We start from the raw sequence: 19,336 nt of genomic DNA on the forward strand, positions 1-19,336 counted from the left end.
TCAAGGGATAGAAGCAAGTAAAGATGTTCTTAACAATAATTCAAGCTAAGAAGTTATTACGGAAAGGATGCAAGCATTTTATAGCATACGTGATTGACAAGAGTTAGGAGCTAACAAAACTTGAAGATATTCCAGTAGTGAATGAATTTCCAGACGTGTTTCCCGACGAATTGCCAGGACTTCCTCCAGATAGGGAAATTGAATTTGCGATCGACTTAACACCTGGAACAGAACCAGTATCCAAGGCCCCATACAGAATGGCGCCTGTTGAGATGAAAGAGCTAGCGAAGCAGTTGCAGGAGTTGTTAGAAAAAGGAGTAATCAGACCCAGTGTATCCCCGTGGGAGCATCGGTATTATTTGTTAAGAAGAAAGATGGAAGCATGAGACTATGTATCGACTATAGGGAGCTCAACAAGCTTACGATCAAGAATAAGTATCCGTTACCCAGAATTGATGACTTGTTTGACCAATTGAAGGGAGCCAAGTATTTCTCCAAAATTGATTTAAGATCGGGATATCATCAACTGAAGATCAAGCCAGAGGATATACCAAAGACCACTTTTCGAACAAGGTATGGACATTATGAATTTCTAGTAATGTCTTTTGGATTGACCAACGCCCCGGCAACATTTATGGACCTGATGAACAGAATTTTCAAGGAATATTTGGACAAGTTCGTTATTGTATTTATAGACGATATTTTGATCTATTCAAAGACGGAAGAGGATCATGCGAAACATTTAAGGACAGCTTTGGAGATTTTAAGGAAAAAGAAGTTGTATGCTAAATTCTCGAAGTGTGAGTTTTGGTTACAAGAGGTTTAGTTCTTAGGACACATAGTTACTAATGAAGGGATTAAAGTGGACCCGACAAAGATCGAGGCAATTACGAATTGGGAAAGACCGAGAACACCTACCGAGGTAAGAAGTTTCCTAGGATTGGTGGGATATTATCGTCAATTTGTTCAAAATTTCTCAAGGATTGCCACACCATTAACAAAGCTTACACGAAAGAATGAGAAGTTTATATGGAACGATAAATGCGAGAAAAGTTTTCAAGAATTGAAGCGACGATTAATCACGGCACCTGTTTTGTCACTTCCAGACGATCAAGGGAATTTTGTAATTTATAGTGATGCTTCTCACAAAGGATTAGGATGTGTTCTTATGCAGCACGACAAGGTGATTGCGTATGCGTCAAGGCAATTGAAACTACACGAACAGAAGTACCCTACTCATGATTTGGAATTAGCAGCCATAGTATTTGCTTTGAAGATTTGGAGACATTATCTGTATGGAGAGAAATGTGAGATTTATATGGATCACAAAAGTTTGAAGTATATATTTACCCAGAAGGAACTAAATATGAGGCAAAGGAGATGGTTAGAATTGATCAAGGATTATGATTGCTCGATTAATTATTATCCCGGTAAGGCGAACGTTGTAGCAGACGCGTTAAGTCGGAAGGAAAGGTTAAATGTGTTATCCGTACCTGAAGAGATATATAAAGAATTTCAGAAATTAGAATTGGAGATTAGAATTTGAAAGCCTGAGGAAGCAAAAGTGTACAGTATGATTTTCCAACCGGAGTTATGGGAGAAAATAAAGAAATGCCAAAAAGAGGTAATGGATCAAGATATAAATCGTTTGGTAGGTGAGGAATTATGCACGCAACAAGATGACCAAGGTATTCTGAGGTTTTCATCTAGAATTTGGATTCCACCGGTGACGGAGTTAAAGAATGAAATTCTACAGGAGGCACATAATTCAAGGTATTCCATCCATCCAGGGAGTACCAAGATGTATAGAGATTTAAAGAAGAATTATTGGTGGCCAGACATGAAAAGGGAAAGTGCGGAATGGGTTAGCAAATGTTATACCTGTCAGAGGGTTAAAGCAGAACATCAGAAGCCAAGCGGATTGCTACAGCCATTAGAGATTCCAGAATGGAAGTGGGAACATATTGCCATGGATTTTATAGTTGGATTACCAAGGACAAGGGCTAATCATGATGCCATTTGGGTTGTAGTGGATAGACTTACCAAGTCAGCTCATTTTCTGCCTATAAATGAAAGATTTTCGCTCGACAAGTTGGTCCATATGTACCTAAAAGAAATTGTAGTTCGTCATGGAGTTCCAGTGTCTATCGTATCTGATCAAGATCCAAGGTTTAATTCAAGATTCTGGAAGAGTTTTCAAGAATGTTTGGGAACAAGATTGAATATGAGTATGGCCTATCACCCGCAGACGGACGGCCAAAGTGAAAGAACGATCCAGACAATCGAGGACATGTTACATGTTTATGCTATTGATTTCAAAGGAAGTTGGGACGAGCATTTACCCCTGGTAGAGTTTGCTTATAACAACAGTTATCACGCCAGCATTGGGATGCCACCCTATGAAGCCCTTTATGGACGCAAATGTAGATCTCCAGTATATTGGGACGAAGTAGGAGAACGCAAAATACTCGGACCTGAATTGGTGCAGCAGACAAAGGAAGTTGTTGAAATTATCCAGAAAAGATTAATAGCCGCACAAAATCATCAGAGATAGTATGCAGACCAGTCAAGGAAGGACATGGAATTTGAAGAAGGGAGCTTGGTATTATTGAAAGTATCACCATGGAAAGGACTAACGAGGTTTGGGAAGAAAGGGAAGCTAAGCCCAAGATATGTCGGACCTTTTGAGATTTTAAAGCGCATTGGCAAAGTAGCTTATGAGTTGGCGTTACCACCATACATGGAGCACATTCACAATGTTTTTCACGTATCAATGCTTAAGAAGTATAATCCAGACTCCAGGCATGTAATAGAATATGAGCCAATAGAGCTTCAGGCAGATTTGTCATATGTAGAGAGTCCGATAGAGATTCTAGAGGAGCGAGAGAAGGTATTGAGGAATAAAGTGGTAAAGTTAGTAAGAGTATTGTGGAGAAACCCAAAGGTTGAAGAGTCAACCTGGGAGTTAGAAAGTGATATAAGAGAAAAGTACCCTCATTTGTTTTCTTAAGAGATTCTGAGGACAGAATCCTTTTAAGGGGGGAAGGATGTAATATCCGGGATATATCGTGTAATTATTTTTGCTATTAAATAATTATTATGTGTGTTCAGTATCCATTCTGTGAATTAATTGTTAAGTGTTATAAGTGTTTGGATATTTAAAAATATTATTAATTGAGTATTTTAATTTTTATATGTCCAGAATAAAATATAGATAATTGTCATATCTTCCTAATTATTTTTATGTTGATTTATGCATTTATATGAATCATATGAAATTTATAAAATCTTTTTCCGAGTATTTAAAATCTATTTTATAAAAACGGGAACCAACTGACGTCAACCGTTGTTACGTTTTTGGAACCCGAAACTCTTCCGAGAACTCCTTCCTAACCTAATTATAATATTCCGAGCATTTTCCATGTTTCGACTTTTTCGATCCGGCATACGGTTTGTCCTGCGCGGGTCCCGGCGCAACATTTTCGATACAATATTCGTTTCGGTAAATCAATAAAACCCGTATTTTCGATAAACGGGAGCTTTTTATTAAACTATTACAATTATCACTTCGTAATACGTGTAACCAGGCGCTGAGACCAAGACCGCAGTACAAATTGTACTGATTTGGATAATTATCCCGAAAACCGATACCGTTTGGATCAGTTTTTACAAATAAACGTACCGTTTTATATCCGGAATGATCCAACGGGATACTAATTTCCCGTAAATATAAATAGCCTTTTACCGTATTTTATTTCGTATCAAAATCATTTGCAGACAGATAATTATATAATTTTACAGAGAAAAATCATATATTCATAAACCTTTCTGAGAATCAAACCACAAATTCAAGGTGTTAGTGAAATCCGTTTGGAAAGTTGGAGTAACCAATTTGAAGGTCTCAAGGAGTACTATCAGATTCCAGGACCTGTTTTACTGCAGAATCAAAGGTTGATTTTATATAAATTTAATTATTTTCGAATTATTTTTATGAAAAATATGAATTTTTGTTCGGATGATTGTTTGTATGATTTGATGATTGCATGTGGTAGAGCTTGTTTTCCTCATGATTTTGATATATTATACGTCTGATTTGGAGTTCAATAACATGCTCAAAAGTAGGTTTAATTTTCGAATTTCAAAATTAGGGTTTATAGCCCGTATGAATGTTTTCAATTGAAATTTGGGGGTTTTTGATCCAGGGGTTATTAGCTGTTGATTTATAGTGGATTGTGTTCCTTATGAAATTTGCAATCGATTGGTATATGGCTCGTTAACAGAGGATTAATGGATCGAAGGGAGTTATGTTTTGAAAGTTTTCGATGTTCGCCGGAAACCGACGATGTTCTTGGCCAATTTCCGGCCAGAACAGAGATGATTATTGAGTTTTGATTGCACGAATAAGTTGCTGGTAACCTGTAGATTTAATCTGGACAGTTTGGTGGCCTGAGGTGGCCGAAATCGTGTTCTCCGGCAACACTCCGGCGAGTCGACGGCTGGGCTGGCAAAATTCCAAACAGGCCCCTGTAGTTTTGTAGATGATGAAGTTTAGTCCCTGTAGTTTGCAAAGTTTTCAAAAATAGGATTCCTGTTTATAAAATATTTAAAAATCATATTTCCTATTTATTTTTATTATAAAAATTCATTTTTAATTTCTGAAAATTCTAAAAATTAGTATTTTAATTCTGAAAATTATTTTTAATTCAAAAATAAATCAGAATTAATTATTTAATTAATTTCAGTTGATTTTTAATTGATTAATTGGTCAATTAATTCAAAAATTAATTGATTAATTGATTTAATTAATTATTAATTGATTTAATTAATTATTAATTAATTGAGATAGTATAAAAGCATAATTCATTTCCATTACTTTTCTTTTATCATTCTCAAATCATCTGCTCTAAATTCTCTCTTTCTCAAAAGCAATTATCATCCCTATCTTTGCAATTTCCACTCTCTAACAATGGCACCAGTAGTCAAGATCATGTCACAAACTGGATTCATCTATGAGAAGAACAACTTCACGGCTTTAGTAAACAAGGGGATTCAACAATCTGGTGACTACCATAAAATAATGGATTTTGTGAAGAACTGCAAACTCACTATGCCATGCTGGAATCACCCACCATTTTTTGTGAGGTTGTTGAGGAAATGTGGTCAACTGCTGTGTACAACTCAACTGATAAGACCATCACACTCACTATCAAAGGTAAGTAATTCTGTATCAATAGTGATGTTGTTAAAGCATGTTTCAAGATTCCTGATAATACTGTAACTTCACCACATACATACACTGACATTATTAACATGCTTAACTCCATAAACTATGCACTCCCTACTTCTAAGTTAAGTGAATTAGGAGGTTGGGTCATAGAAAAGAATGGAGTTATTTATGTGATGTAGTTACTAAAGTCTTTTCTGGTAAAATCAGTAATTTTGATTCTGTCAATATATCAATGCTTAACATGCTTTACATGCTTGTCACTGATAAGTTCTTTAACTTTAGTGACCTTGTTTTGTTTGAATTGGGATTTAAGTTAGGTGAGTTAAATAAGAGGGGTAAAAATATTTACTATGCTAGATTTTTCATGATGTTAGCTAACCACCTCTTTGAGGGAATTGTGCTTGAGAACCCAACCAACAAACTAGATTGTTGGGTTCAAGAGAGAAGAATTATTGCAGATTTGATCAGGGCAAACCATCACAAAGAGGTGCCACTCTTCTATTTCCCTGTAATGGAAGCACCTCGGGTAAGTGAGGTAAGTTCATCTGTCTCTACTATTCCAACCTCTCAAATTTCTTTGCAATCTAGTGTAGCAATGACAACTGTGTCAATGACCCAACAGTTGCCTACCCAAGCTTCTAAATCCAAAATTTCTAAATCCAAGTCAAAGAAAACCCCCTCTGGTATCTCTCAAAAGATGCCAGTTGCAAAATCCACCAAATCTAAAGAGGGGAGTGTGAAGGTGGGTAAGGCAGGTGAGGGACAGGGTGAACATTAAAGAAACCCTAGGGATAAGGTTGGAGAGGTGAGTGTTGCCCAGCCTAGCCATACTGCAGTTTCCCAACAGAATGCAGTGCTTAATAAGGAAATAAGCTCATTGCTAGTTGCATCCTCCCAAAAGGATGTGACTATTGAACAAAGCTCTCAGCCAAGAGCACAGGCCAAAAGGGTAAGGGACACAAGCTAACCCCAAACCTATACCAGAAAGAAGAAACCAAAAACCCTTGGGGGTGCACAGGGTTCACACATTGTGCAAACTTGTGCTAAAGACACAGTCACCGCACCTTCTCAAAGTCAGCTTGATGTGGCTCCAATAAATGTGGAGTCACAGCCAAAATCTTTAGTTATAGAAGCACCCCAAACACCAAATTCTCCCACAAACTCTCTGGATGTGGATATGATCAACACATAAATTCCTGATTCCCCTTCTTTAACTCTGTTGGGGAAGCCAAAATATAGTGCAAGTGAGCATCATCTTTTGGATGATTTGTTGGCTCACTTGCCAATTCTTTCAGGAACTATTGAGACATCTGTGCCAAAATTTTCATCAATCTGCACAGAGTCCACAATAGTTTCCACTCCTAACTCATTTATTCCTACTCTCTTGATGGATATTGTTCATCCGTCGAGTAGTGATTGTATCCCGATGGATAAGCTTAACAGCAGTTATCCATCGGATAGTCAAACTGTTAACCCGATAGATATCCTTATCCGTCGAGTGTCTCTACACAGCTTCAAATTTCATCAATTATTTCAAGTGCAGAAGACTTAGTAGTAGTACAATCACTCCTAGGATTGAGGGAAGAGAGTGTTATGAGTGAGAGCCTGGGTTGCTCCCAGTAAAAAGGAGAGGAAAAAAGTGAAAATATGCAATCCAGTTCTTCAGTATTGGCAAAAAAGAGTGTGTGGAATCCCACCTTAGATGGTGAAGGTGAGGGTGTGAGGGTGGGGAGCCAAGGTGAGACATTGATGCAACAAAAGAGATATTATGAGAGAAATACAGGTACGTGAGCTATAAGGGTGGATGTCATTGCAAGTGAGTTAATGAATATCCATGATGCAGACAGGGAGGGACTATCTCAGCAACCTCAAGCTGTTATAGAATCTACCTCCCTTGATGCTGAGACATTTACTCACCATGTTCCAGCATATCAACTTCTAGCTGAACAAGGTAATGACAATGCAGAAAGGATGCTTAACTTGGTGCACACCACACAGTCAATGCTAAGGGCTAAGGATGCCATCACAGTTTTGCCCTCTACAGTTGGTGATGTTGATTATGAGACTGGTGGTTTAGAAGATGTCTTTGGAGATGAAGGTGGAGATAGTGAAGAAAAGCCATTGGACATAGGGGGAGAAGTAGGTTCTAGTTCAAGATCAGGCATGCCATCTTGGGCATTTTCAAAACATTGTAATGAACACTACTTCAAGACAACCCTGATTCAACTCATCAATCAGACAAACTCTGCTCTTCAAACCACCACAAATGCCAATACCAAAAAGCTCCTTCAAGCACATCTTGCTTCTCTGCAACTACAACAAATTCAAGGTTTTCAACATGCTCGAGATGTCAACACCATCAAAGGTGATATTGATGAGATAAAAAAGGCCATTTCTGACAAGATGGACTCTAAACTTCCAGAAACTACAATGCTTGACATCAAGAGACAACTCAGGAAAATTTCTGATCTTACCTCAAAAATAGATGCCTTAGATACAAGAATGTCAGCAATGGAAGCATCTCTAACAGCAATTCATCTACACCAAGCACAACAAACAGACTTGCTTCAGAAACTGGTGGTTGCACAGACCTCCTCTACTCAACTTGCTGATAAGAAAAAGGGGGAGAAAGAGGATTCTAAGAGTGAGGGGGAGCAAAAAGTGCTCAATATTGAAGTTAGCAAAGTAATTGTGCCTTCAATTACTTTCACCAAGCCACCAGCCAAAGATATCATTGATCTGATAAATGAAGCAACAGCCAATTTAAGAGCAGCGGAAAAGGAGTAGTTGAAGCCAATCAACTGGGAGAAGATTGATGAGGACATTCAGAAGAAGTTTGGGCTAGCAAAGAAGCCAGAAAAGTCAGCCATTCATCACTCTCAAGTCAAGAAAATCTCTGTGAATGAAATGAGCATGAACTATCTGGAAAGAGGACAGCCATCTTGCATCAAATCTCCAAAGGCTGTAGTACTTTTGAAGCCAAGGGTGAATTATCCAAGAACCTCACTAAAGAACCCTTTGGACACAGTGTATGAGACACCTAAGCTTGATGAGAAGAAACTGTTGTCAAGATCCATTGCCTTCTACAAGGATCCAGCTGATTCAGCTTTAAAAAGGAGAATTGCTAAAATTTTCAGGAATGGTAAAGAAATTTGTGTGGTGGTTGGACATCCTCAATTTACTGAAGCAAAGAGAGAAGAAAAGGCAAGATTGAAGCAAGAAAAGAAGCAAGCTGCTCTAGATGCTAAAAAGGCTAAATAAAAGAAAGAGCAAGCTGCTATCTTGGCCAAGCTACAAGCTGTGAAACCAACACAACAAATGCCTACTCAGCCATCTGAAATCACTGAATCTCAAGATCCAAAGAAGCAAGTTGAACCAAAATAGAAGAAATCTTAAAGATACAAGGAATTGGCCAAAAGAACCAAAAGGAAATTGAACTTTGTTGGTAAGGAATTGGAGGATCAGTTTCCCAAGGAATCCACTCCAACTACAACTCAAGCACCAAAATCCTCAGTGGTATTTGAAGACATTAAGGTGGTGGATCCTTACAGGAACATTCATGGTGAACCTATTGTGCCTAAGGATGAACCAATAGACTGGGAGAGTCTACCAATTCCTGACTTCAATTTGCCAATCCTTAACAAGCCAAAGAGAACAAAGTCAAGAGCAGTCAAGAAAGTGAAGCTGTGTAATAACCCCAATTTTTGGAAATTTTTGAAACCCTTATGAATAGTGTTTTTGCTGAATGAGAAAACTTTTCATGCCACACTATGTAGGGGTTCTGATATGGATATTCTGAGATTTTATTAGTACTTTATATGGGATATAAGTGTATGTAAAGATCGTCAGAATCCAAATTCAAACACTTTGACTTTTCCCGGAAATACACTAGATACGGAGAGAATTGAGTATAAGGTAATAGGATAAAAAGGATTTAAATTAAAGGATTATAATAAAGGATCATAAAAAGGAATATAATGTATTGAGAAAGGTTAAGGGAACCTAAGTAATAAGATCCGGGTATGATCCTTCAAACGATAAACGAAAACGAAAGTTAAGCGAACCGTATAACAGATCAGCGGTCATTAGGCAAACAATTAGGAAGTTAATCAAAGGGATTAGAGTGAGTGATGTCACCCAACCAATGAGAAGAGGACAAGGAGGGAAAGATGACATCACAACATGATATAGGCATGACATGGGAAGGAAGGAGATGTGGTAGATTATTAACCACACAAAATCAAGGTTAAATTGGTAATTAACAAAAAACAAAACAAAACCAAATCAACCAAGTCAAATAATTCATTCTTCATCAAAACAAAAAAGAAACCAAGGCATTATTCTTCAATTGCTCTCGGCTTTTTACTATTCCAAAGGCAAGAAAATTCAAAATCCAAGATCAAGGCTTCCTAAATTGGTGAGTTAATTCCCTAATCATCCTTATGCATAGTTAGGGCTATATCATGAGTTTAAGCCATCAATTCTTTCTCAATCTTCTTCATTAAATCAATGAAGAAGACAATGAATAGTGTTTTCAAGTTTTTAACTTGAAATTTTTCTTGTTTTCCTTTAAGATCCAAGCATCCCTAAGACTTCTCAAAGCTTCTTAAGGCTTCCTAGCTACTCCCACCACTTCAAGGAAGGTATATCATCTCCAAACCCTAGATTCCTATGTTTAATAAGATGATTTTGATTATTATGGTGATATTGTAGCTTAATGTTTGTGGTTTAGAGTTTGGGTTGAAGTGGTATTGAAATGGAATGGTAAATCTTGTTGTTTTGGTTAAAAGAATGTAGTATAGTTAAATTCAAGCTTAGGCATAAGTATGAATGTTAAAATTGAGTTGATTGGGGCTGTTATGATGTGATAAGGATGGATGTTGGTTGTATGATTGATTTGAGGTTGAATTGGGATGGTTTTTGAATGGTTTAAAATTGGGAAATCGCGTAAATATAGCCGTCGTAACGTCCGATTTTCTTTTGACTGTTTTTGTGCATAACATTAGGACCCGAGAACCCCCTGCTAGATTATGACCATTGCCATGTCTAGATAGCTCGTGTTACGAGCTTCGTTTTGATATGTAGTTCGTTCGATTCCGATGCACAGTTTAGGAGAAACGACCGTTTCAAGTAACGGCGTTTCGCGAACGAAACTTTTCCTCTCGCCTTACTTTGAAACATAGGTTAAAGACCAGAAAGGGTTAATTAATGTATGAAACATTTATGGTAAGTGTGTTAGGCAGTTGGTAAGACACTCGCGAAGGAATCGCCTTAAAACTCGTAAAGGTTAAATTATTAAAAATGGTGGAGCCAAGGGTACCCGAGTGACTTAAGAGAATCAGTAAGCGCAAAACAAGCGTTAGAGTCTAAGTTAGTTAAAGTATAGATTTACAAGTGACTTTGGTTTAATTCCAACTTACTTGTTGCTTATAGGTTACCAGACTCGTCCCGAGCCATTTGTAACCCCCAGTCGCTCAGGCAAGTTTTCTACCCGTTATACTGTTGTTGTGATGTATATGTGTATATGCATTATCTTGCAGTAGATGCTGGTTAATTAGCAAATGTTGCGATAGATTGTAGCATGTTATATGGTACATATGCATGCCTGTTTCGTATTCTTGCCATATATATATCTGATTGGTTCAGTTGATAATACCTATGCTAGAGGATAGCGGTAATTTGCATATACCCTTATTATAGGGACCCAAAAGGTGAAAACATTTTCTAAACCGGGAGTCGGTGTTCCCGAGTATAATATATGTATATTTTTATATATATATAAATAGTTTTCAAAACTATTGATCAAATAAGGTTTATTCGATAACTTTATTTTATTTAATGAATATTATTTGAATATTCATTCGAGGGCTTATGACTCCTTTATATTATTATTGAATATTACTTGGATATTCATTCGAGGATGTATGACTCCTTTATTTTATGAATATTATTTATAATATACATTCGAGGTATTACGACTCCGCTTATTACTGAAATATATTCTTTATTTCATTAAAGAATAAGGTGTCAATAATCAAACTTATTTTCGATTATTCAAATAAAGATAGTACTTTTATATAAGTATATCTTTGGTTATTTAATATCTATTTCAAGTATAAGTTTTAATACTTCTACTTCGATTATTTTTATAAGGATTATCTTTATGAGAATATTATTTAAATAATAATATTCAGACATTTTCTAAATATATTGGGACTGATTTACTTCATTAAATCAGCATTACTCCAAACACTCTTTAAAGTGTTTTCGAGTCTTCAAAATGATTTTTAAAAGTTAGAGCGGATCCCAAAACTCATTTTTATATTTAAGATCTTCCTTTTAAAAAGGGGATTTAAATACTCGCTCAAAACCTGAGGGATCCGGCTCTATGATGTATTTTATATTCGCAACAAGGTTGTAGTTTTGGTAAATGAATTGATTACTTACCCAACGTTCGGGAAGTAAGTCCATCTATCGAGTCGGCATAAGCAACATGGGCTCAGTGGGCGTCCATGATAGTGTAAGTGGCTCAGTGGGAGTCCATCAAATGCATAAGTGGCTGAGTGGCAGTCCAGCATAAGGTCCTATTGCGACCAGGGTGATGACCAGTGGGGAATTCGTCCATCTACTAGTAGAAAAGGTTACTTATTGGTATCTTTGCCTGATCAGCAAGATATCAGGTTTATGCCAAAATTCTTTCCTTTCCAAATTTATTGGATATTGTAATTCTGTTCATACTTTACATGACAGAGGTTTTCAGGAAACGTATGTATATATATAGGTGTATATATATATCGGGACTTAATGAAGTATATCATAACTTCATTTCCTTCAAAATATTTCAAAGATTGAATCTATACAAGTCTTATCTTGTAGTCTCATCAGTGTGATGAACTTTTGAAACTAATTATAACTTGAACGGTGGTAGTTCAAGTAGTATTTGGAAAAGATATAAGTATATTGGAGTATCTTGTAATTTCATCTTTTAAACTTATATCTAGGAAATGATTATCTTATGCATGACAAAGATTTTCAGAAAAACGTTGAGACAAGGTTAGATATATGAGATCACCTTGCAACGATATTTTTATACAGTTATACACTGGAACTCTGTGTGTATTATGCATGGAAGAGGACTTCCCATATTTTGAAAAGTATATGTGTATATATATACTGAATATTTTACGACTTCATCGCATTAAGATATCAACTTGGTTCATTTCTTTTGACCAAGACTTTCATGAGTACTATGAGAAGGCTCATATATTGTTAATCATTATACATATTATTTTGGTGGGCTTGCTGCTCACCCTTGCTTCTTCTTTCATCACACAACATCAGATAGATAAGATGAACAGGACCAAGCTCCCAATTCGCAAGCGGATAGGAAACGTACCGCAGCTTTCTGGAAGCGTTGAGGCCGCTGTAGCTGAGGTAGAAATTACCAATAGGCTAAGTTTTCAATTAATAATGTACCAGACTTATGTATATCATGAATTGTAATAATGGCAAAGAAATGTAAATTTATTCAGAAACCTGTTTAAGGTGCATTGGCATATAATTGTGGAATAAAATGACTTGTGTTTATTTTTGGATATTCATCTCTGAGACTATAACTTGTGATGTGTGTGTTTATTGTGGGGTCACAGTACAGAGTAGTTGATTGTGTATTAAGATTGGGTGTTATTAAGGGAAATGGAACTCGTGACAACCCGGATCCCCGACCCCGGATTTGGGGGTGTTACAAGCTGTCACCTCTCAAATCTAAATCTATAGTCAAAGCTCAATCTTAAGTCAACAAGGGAGATTACTTATACTTATGTGACATCAAGGAATTCTCTGACCTAAACCTCTATCTAGATGAACTGGAAGAAGTTAGAGGGATTGATGCCTACAAGAATCTACCTGAAAGGTTAGTTTTCAAGTACAAGGGAGGAAAGGAGATTCAATGGCCACTTCACAGGATCCTTCAAGAAAGCCGATCTGTGCTAATAAAAGTTTATTCATCTTTCAAGAAGAACTTTGGTTTCAATGTAACTGTAAGAAGACTGGTTCTAAAGAAGATTGAAGAACTGAGGAGTATTAGAGCTAAAGATGCACTCTCAAAGACTCTAACTATTCCTTACACAGGAAGTAGAGTGCATCCAAGGCCCTACTGGCTGATGAAGTTCATGGATGATAAAGGAGTTAGAAGATTTTTCAGATTAGAAGACCAATTGAGCATCTCAAGCAATGAGACTCTTTTGGAGATACAAGAAAAGCTAAATCTCTCAGAATCTGATGAACTGGAATTCCACAGACAGCTCCAAAATCAGATAGAAGAAAACTACACGAAGCTTGGAAAGAGATCCAGACCTTCAAGGAACTAGATAAATTTGCTCAGGTTAGAGGAGCATCTTGAAAAAGACTGTGAGCTAATCTTTGTACATTTTGTTATTTGAAGCACTTTACTGTTTTATCTACTTACTTTTAAAGTTGTATTTTTAGGGTGTTTTGTTATCATCAAGTTTCTCTTAATTTATGGATACAATTCCAGTAGACATAAATTGGGGGAGATTGTTGTGAATATGTTGTGTACTTGGTGATTTCATTAACAAAACACCTTAGTAGATTTTACTTAGTGAAAAATGTAGCACTCGACGGATAAGGAATATAGTCCCGATGGATGACTCAATATAGTCCCGACGGATGATAATCAATTATCCATCACGTGAGTAGCTTATGTTATAATGAGTCTGTAGCACATTTCTGCATACACCTTGTTTAGATTCTGTAGTAGCTCTCAAGTCATGTTGACTTTAATTAGATATGCAGAATAGGTTGATTAATTTTATATAGAAGATGTCTTGTAATTCTATATAAATGAAATGAAGTCAAGTGCCAGATTGCTACCCGAAGGATAAACAACAATGCCACTCGACTGGATGATCAACTAGGCAACCCGACGGATGATCATATACCCGACGGATGATCATATACCCGACGGATAATCAATTAAAACATCAGTTGACAGTGACAACACAGTCACATGCGTCGAGTGTATGCAAAAGGAATGTGGAAGCCTATTCAACTGGGTTTTAGAGAACAAAAAAGCATTGCCATTTCCATGCTATTATGAAGATATTCAAAGATGCTGGAATAGAGTAATGAAGCAGCATAGTATTAGACTTGATAAGTTTTGTTTTATTATCTTGTCTTATTATTTTGTAATCTTGGTGATATATAAACCAAGAAGTAGCAAATAGAACAACAAGAACACTAAGTAAGAAATTCAGAGAGAAACATTTGTAAGCTGCATTTTTAGCATTTCTCTAAAACCTTAGTTGTTCATATTTGTAAGCAGTTGTGAGCAAATCTTGCTACACAGAGTTCTCTTGATATAATATATATCTCTGGTGGATATATTCAAATACACCAGAAAGTTTTTAAAGACTTGTGTTTTTAATTACTAGTGTTTTGATTCATTCCAAGTTATTATTCCGCACTTTGCAAATCAATTCACACAGATATATATTTTAAGTTAGAACACTTTTAAACCAAGAAAAAGTTTCAAAAATTCCATTCAACCCCCTTCTGTAATTCTTGTTACATTGTTAGGGACTAACAGCAGGCATACTGGAAGTTGCAATAGATTATACTTTACCTTTAGTGCATGCATGTGTAAGATGTGCAGCAGAATTGCAATTATTATAAAGCTTCCTAGATGCAGATGAGGAAGATGCAAAATCAGATTTCTTATTAACACCTACCTTGCCATTCATGTTCTTCTTAGTCTTAACCTTAGCACTCTCACTAGTCTTAGAGTTGACTATAGGTTCTAGTTTCTTAAGAGTTTCAGGTTCCATTCTATCCACCTTAGTACCTAGGTCAGCTATGGATTTAGCTTTCGTAGCTGGAGCCTTAGGAGTCTTAGGGGATTCCTCTACTTTCTCTCTATCTTCAGCAATCAATTCCTCATTGATCAGCAAACTTACTTCATCCAAAGGTTCTGAAACAGATTCAGTGAATAGCGGAGATACAGCATCCTTAATAATATATGGAACCTTTTCTGAGACAAACATGTTTATCTCTGATGTGCCACTATGTTTCTTACTGTTCATCTTAGAATAGTCAAGTCGTATTGAAGTCTTAGATTTAAATCTTTGACTATCTATTATCTCCTTCTGAGTCTAGAGCTGCATTCTTAAATGCCTGTAACTTCTTTTCTAAGTCAGCAATTTGGGTTCTAAGAATGGCCTCTATGTCTGCATTGCACTTAACCTTATTTTCTAGATACTCATTCTTTTGCTTAAGGTCTTCTAGTCCAATTACAAGCAATTCTAGTTCTTCATTCCTAGAGGTTAAACTCTCAGATTTAAGAACTAACTTATCATTTTCCATTATATATGCAAGCATGCTTGTATGAACATTATACAATTCTAAAGTAAGTTCATGCACAGTAGATTTGTATTCAGATACAAACATTTCTATAGTGGTAAGTTCAGGAACCTGAAATGATCGTGGTGATTCGTCTGTAGAGTCTGCCATGAGAGCCAGATTTACATGCTCTTCCTCTTCATCCGAATCAGTATCATCCCAGCTTTTTCCTTCAGCGATGTAGGCTCTGCCTTTTTCCTTTACCACATAAGCATTCAGCTTCTGTTTCAGCTTCTCATTCTTCCTTTTCAGATATTCATAAGTTTCCTTCTTTTCATAGGAATGATTTGATTTAGCTGCCTTGGGCTTTCTGCAATCAGATGCAAAGTGCCCTAACTCATTGCAGTTGTAGCATCTGGTTTTGCTCTTGTCAACCCAGCTTGACTTGTAGCCTCCTCTGGAGCTTGACCCTGACGAGTAGCTTCCTTTCTGAAATCTCCCTGATGAACCCCTTGGTTTGTAGTTGGGCTTCCTTCTGAATCTAACATGACTAAATTTTGCAGTCATGTATGTCATAGATTTGTCCTTCAACTGTTCAAGTTCCTCTTGAGTATAGAACTCACTTTCATCTTCTGGCTCACCATGAGTAATTTCAGCTACGACAATTTCTTTAATTGTTGAGGAGGGTGCAACCTTGTTTTCTTGAGATTCTGGTTCACGAACTATAAGTGTAGTGGTTTTTGCAAGTGTCGTACTCTTACTGTCAATAGAACCAGGTCCATAGATAATGGCTCTTTGCTCTTGCTCCAGCTCATGTGTTCTTAACTTACCATAGATCACATCCAGGGACATAGTGATAAAATCTGATATTTCCATGATTGATGTGTTCTTTTGTTCCAGGTGAACTGGGAGCGGCAAGCATAAACTTTCTGTTAGACTCTCGTATGGGGTAGACTTTCCCTTACAGCTTTAATTCACTTAACAGTCTTGTATATCTCTCAAAGAGTGAAGACAGTGCTTCTCCAGGTTAAAGTTTGAATGCCTCATACTGAGTTATCAGAATATCCATCCTTTTTTCTTTGACTTCCTCTGTTCCTTCCATCAAAAGATCAATGGTCTCCCACATATCTTTTGCACTGTTACTTCCTAAAAGTTGATGGCTTATATCATTATCGGTAGATTCCACAATTATGAGTTGAAGGCTTGTGTCCAGATTTATCAACTCCTTAACGATTTTCGTATATATAGACGGATCCATGGGAGTAGATGTGGAAGGAATTCTTACACCAGTTGCAGTTGTGGATTCAACAATTACTTCCATCGGAACATAAGGTCCATTCAGTAATATCCCAATGTAAAGTGGATTTGAAGCTTTCATAAACAACATCATCTTTTTCTTCCATAGGTTGTAATTATCTCTGTCAAATGGAAGAACCTTTATGCTTCCAATTCTTTGGTTATTCATTTTCTTGGCGGAATTAAATTATCTAAAATTCAAAAAAATTCAAGAAATGAGAATTTTTTTAAATTAAAAAATTCAAGAATTTTTTCAAGAACCTGTTTCTTTCTCCGAATCTTGATTTGTATGTCAATCAACAAGCTCTGATACCAATTGTTAGTCCCAAAGTGTCATAGAAGGGGGGGTTGAATAAGATACCTACAATCTTTTTCGATTCGTTTCAAGTTCTTCATTAAAAGTACGGAATCAAAAATAACACAAAACAATTTGAGGAATATATTATTTTATTAATATAAACCTTGAGGTTGCTACAATCTAATCAAAGTATTGATTAGCTACAATAAATTCAGCAGCATAACATGCTGTTTACAAGGATAATAAATGTGAAGCTTTAATGGAGCTCTCGTAAACTTTCTGTGTTTGCTGAAGAAGATAACCAACTCAATTGAATTACATTCAATTGCTGCTTTGTAGTCTTTCAAAATTAAATGGACAGCTGGCCAATTATTGTCCACACAAATCATTTAACTTTGTTGCACATTAAATCAGTGAACAACACATCTGTGGCGACAGAGTTGTCTTGTAATTCTCTGTGGTGACAACTTCTGTGGCGACAGGCTCTATGGCGACAGTTGCTCTTCTGTGGCGACAGCCTCTATGGCGACAGTTGCCTTGAGCAATTGTTCCAACATCTATGTGGCGATAGGAGCTTCTTTGGCGACAGAGTTGCCTTAGAGCCATTTCTCTGTGGTTACATCTCCTGTGGCGACAGGGGTGCCTTATTGCCATTTCTCTATGGTTACATCTCCTGTGGCGACAGGTAGAGAGAGTTGTCTTTATTAGAATATTTTGGCTCTGTGTCAAACCATTCTTCAATGTATCAATCATTTTTTCTGTTAATTGAATCAAAATACTTCCTTGAATGCTGGTGTTTGGTGCACTGGTCTGGTTCACAAACAAGTAGCACTGAGAGGATCCTGATTCAATTTTTCTTGTGATTCTGAGTTGATACATACTGATTTTATCCATTGCTTCTTTCACTGAACCCTTGATCTGTAACACTTGAAGTCAATACATGCAACTGATATTTAAAGCCCCTTGATGTCTTATTCTTCATGGCTGCTTGAACATAACAATGAACTTCTTCCCATGATTTGTAGGAGGACTTAATGAATCAATCACATCATTTGGTTCTTTGTGTTTATCATGTCTTCATCTGAAGGGTTCATGTGCTTCACAGTTTAATAATGTTTATCTCTTTCTGTTTTCATTTTGAGTTATAAATCCTCGATTACATGTTACATTACATTATGATTTACAATATATATTAATTCAATCAATCTTATTCTCTTAGTTATAATTATTAGTTTAATTTCTTAGTTATAAACAACCTCAATTTGTTATCGTCTTAGCATTGAATAATAACCATACATTATTGCTTAAGTGTATGAATTAATTAGTTAACCAAAGCCAGTCTCTGTGGGAATGAACTAGAAAAGATTCTATACTACTTGCGAACTCGTTTACTTGCGTGTATTATTAGCGCATGTTTAGCGACTAACATGAAGTGAGTAAAAAAAAGAGAAAGGAGATAACACTCACTATGATGAATGAGAGTGGTGAGGATCAAATACTAACTGAGTCACCTTTAGTCAAAAGGACAACGAAGGCTAAGAAATCTGAGTTGACCACTCAGACCACCTCTGTATCCTCCCAAAAGGATGCAGTTGTAAAAATAGGGGACAAAACAGACTCTAGATACATCCTCTCAACATGTTGTGTCTATTGAAAAGTGCATTCTCCCCAATGCACCTTGTAAAGAGTCTGCACAGCCAATACTTGATCGAATTCAAGTGTATGGTAGAAGAAATAAGGATGGCACACACAGTGAGATCACATCTATTGAAGCTCCCTTATCCATTCAGGGGGGCTGCCAACACTCACTACTGAACAACAAATCTTAATCTCTCAAATTTCTTCTTCACAAACAATACTTGAATCAATTTTTCAAGTGCAAGCTCATGCTAGTGACTTGGTTCAAGAAACCTTCCTCACCACCCAGACACTACAATCAGATGGTGAGAGGCTACTAGCTGGGGTAGACCTTGATGACACCATCAAAACCATGTGGGATTCATCAGTTTTTATTGAAGACCCCATAGATGTCACAAAGGCACCTTCATGTGCAAATCATCCCTCACAGGATGTTAGGTTTGAGGGTAGTACTCCTGAGGGGGAGCCATCTAAATCCTCTTCAATTCAATTGGAGTTTCTTGTTCCAGGAACAACTCCCC

Source organism: Apium graveolens, chromosome 3 (genome assembly GCF_009905375.1).
Source record: "Apium graveolens cultivar Ventura chromosome 3, ASM990537v1, whole genome shotgun sequence".
Classification (NCBI taxonomy): domain Eukaryota; kingdom Viridiplantae; phylum Streptophyta; class Magnoliopsida; order Apiales; family Apiaceae; genus Apium; species Apium graveolens.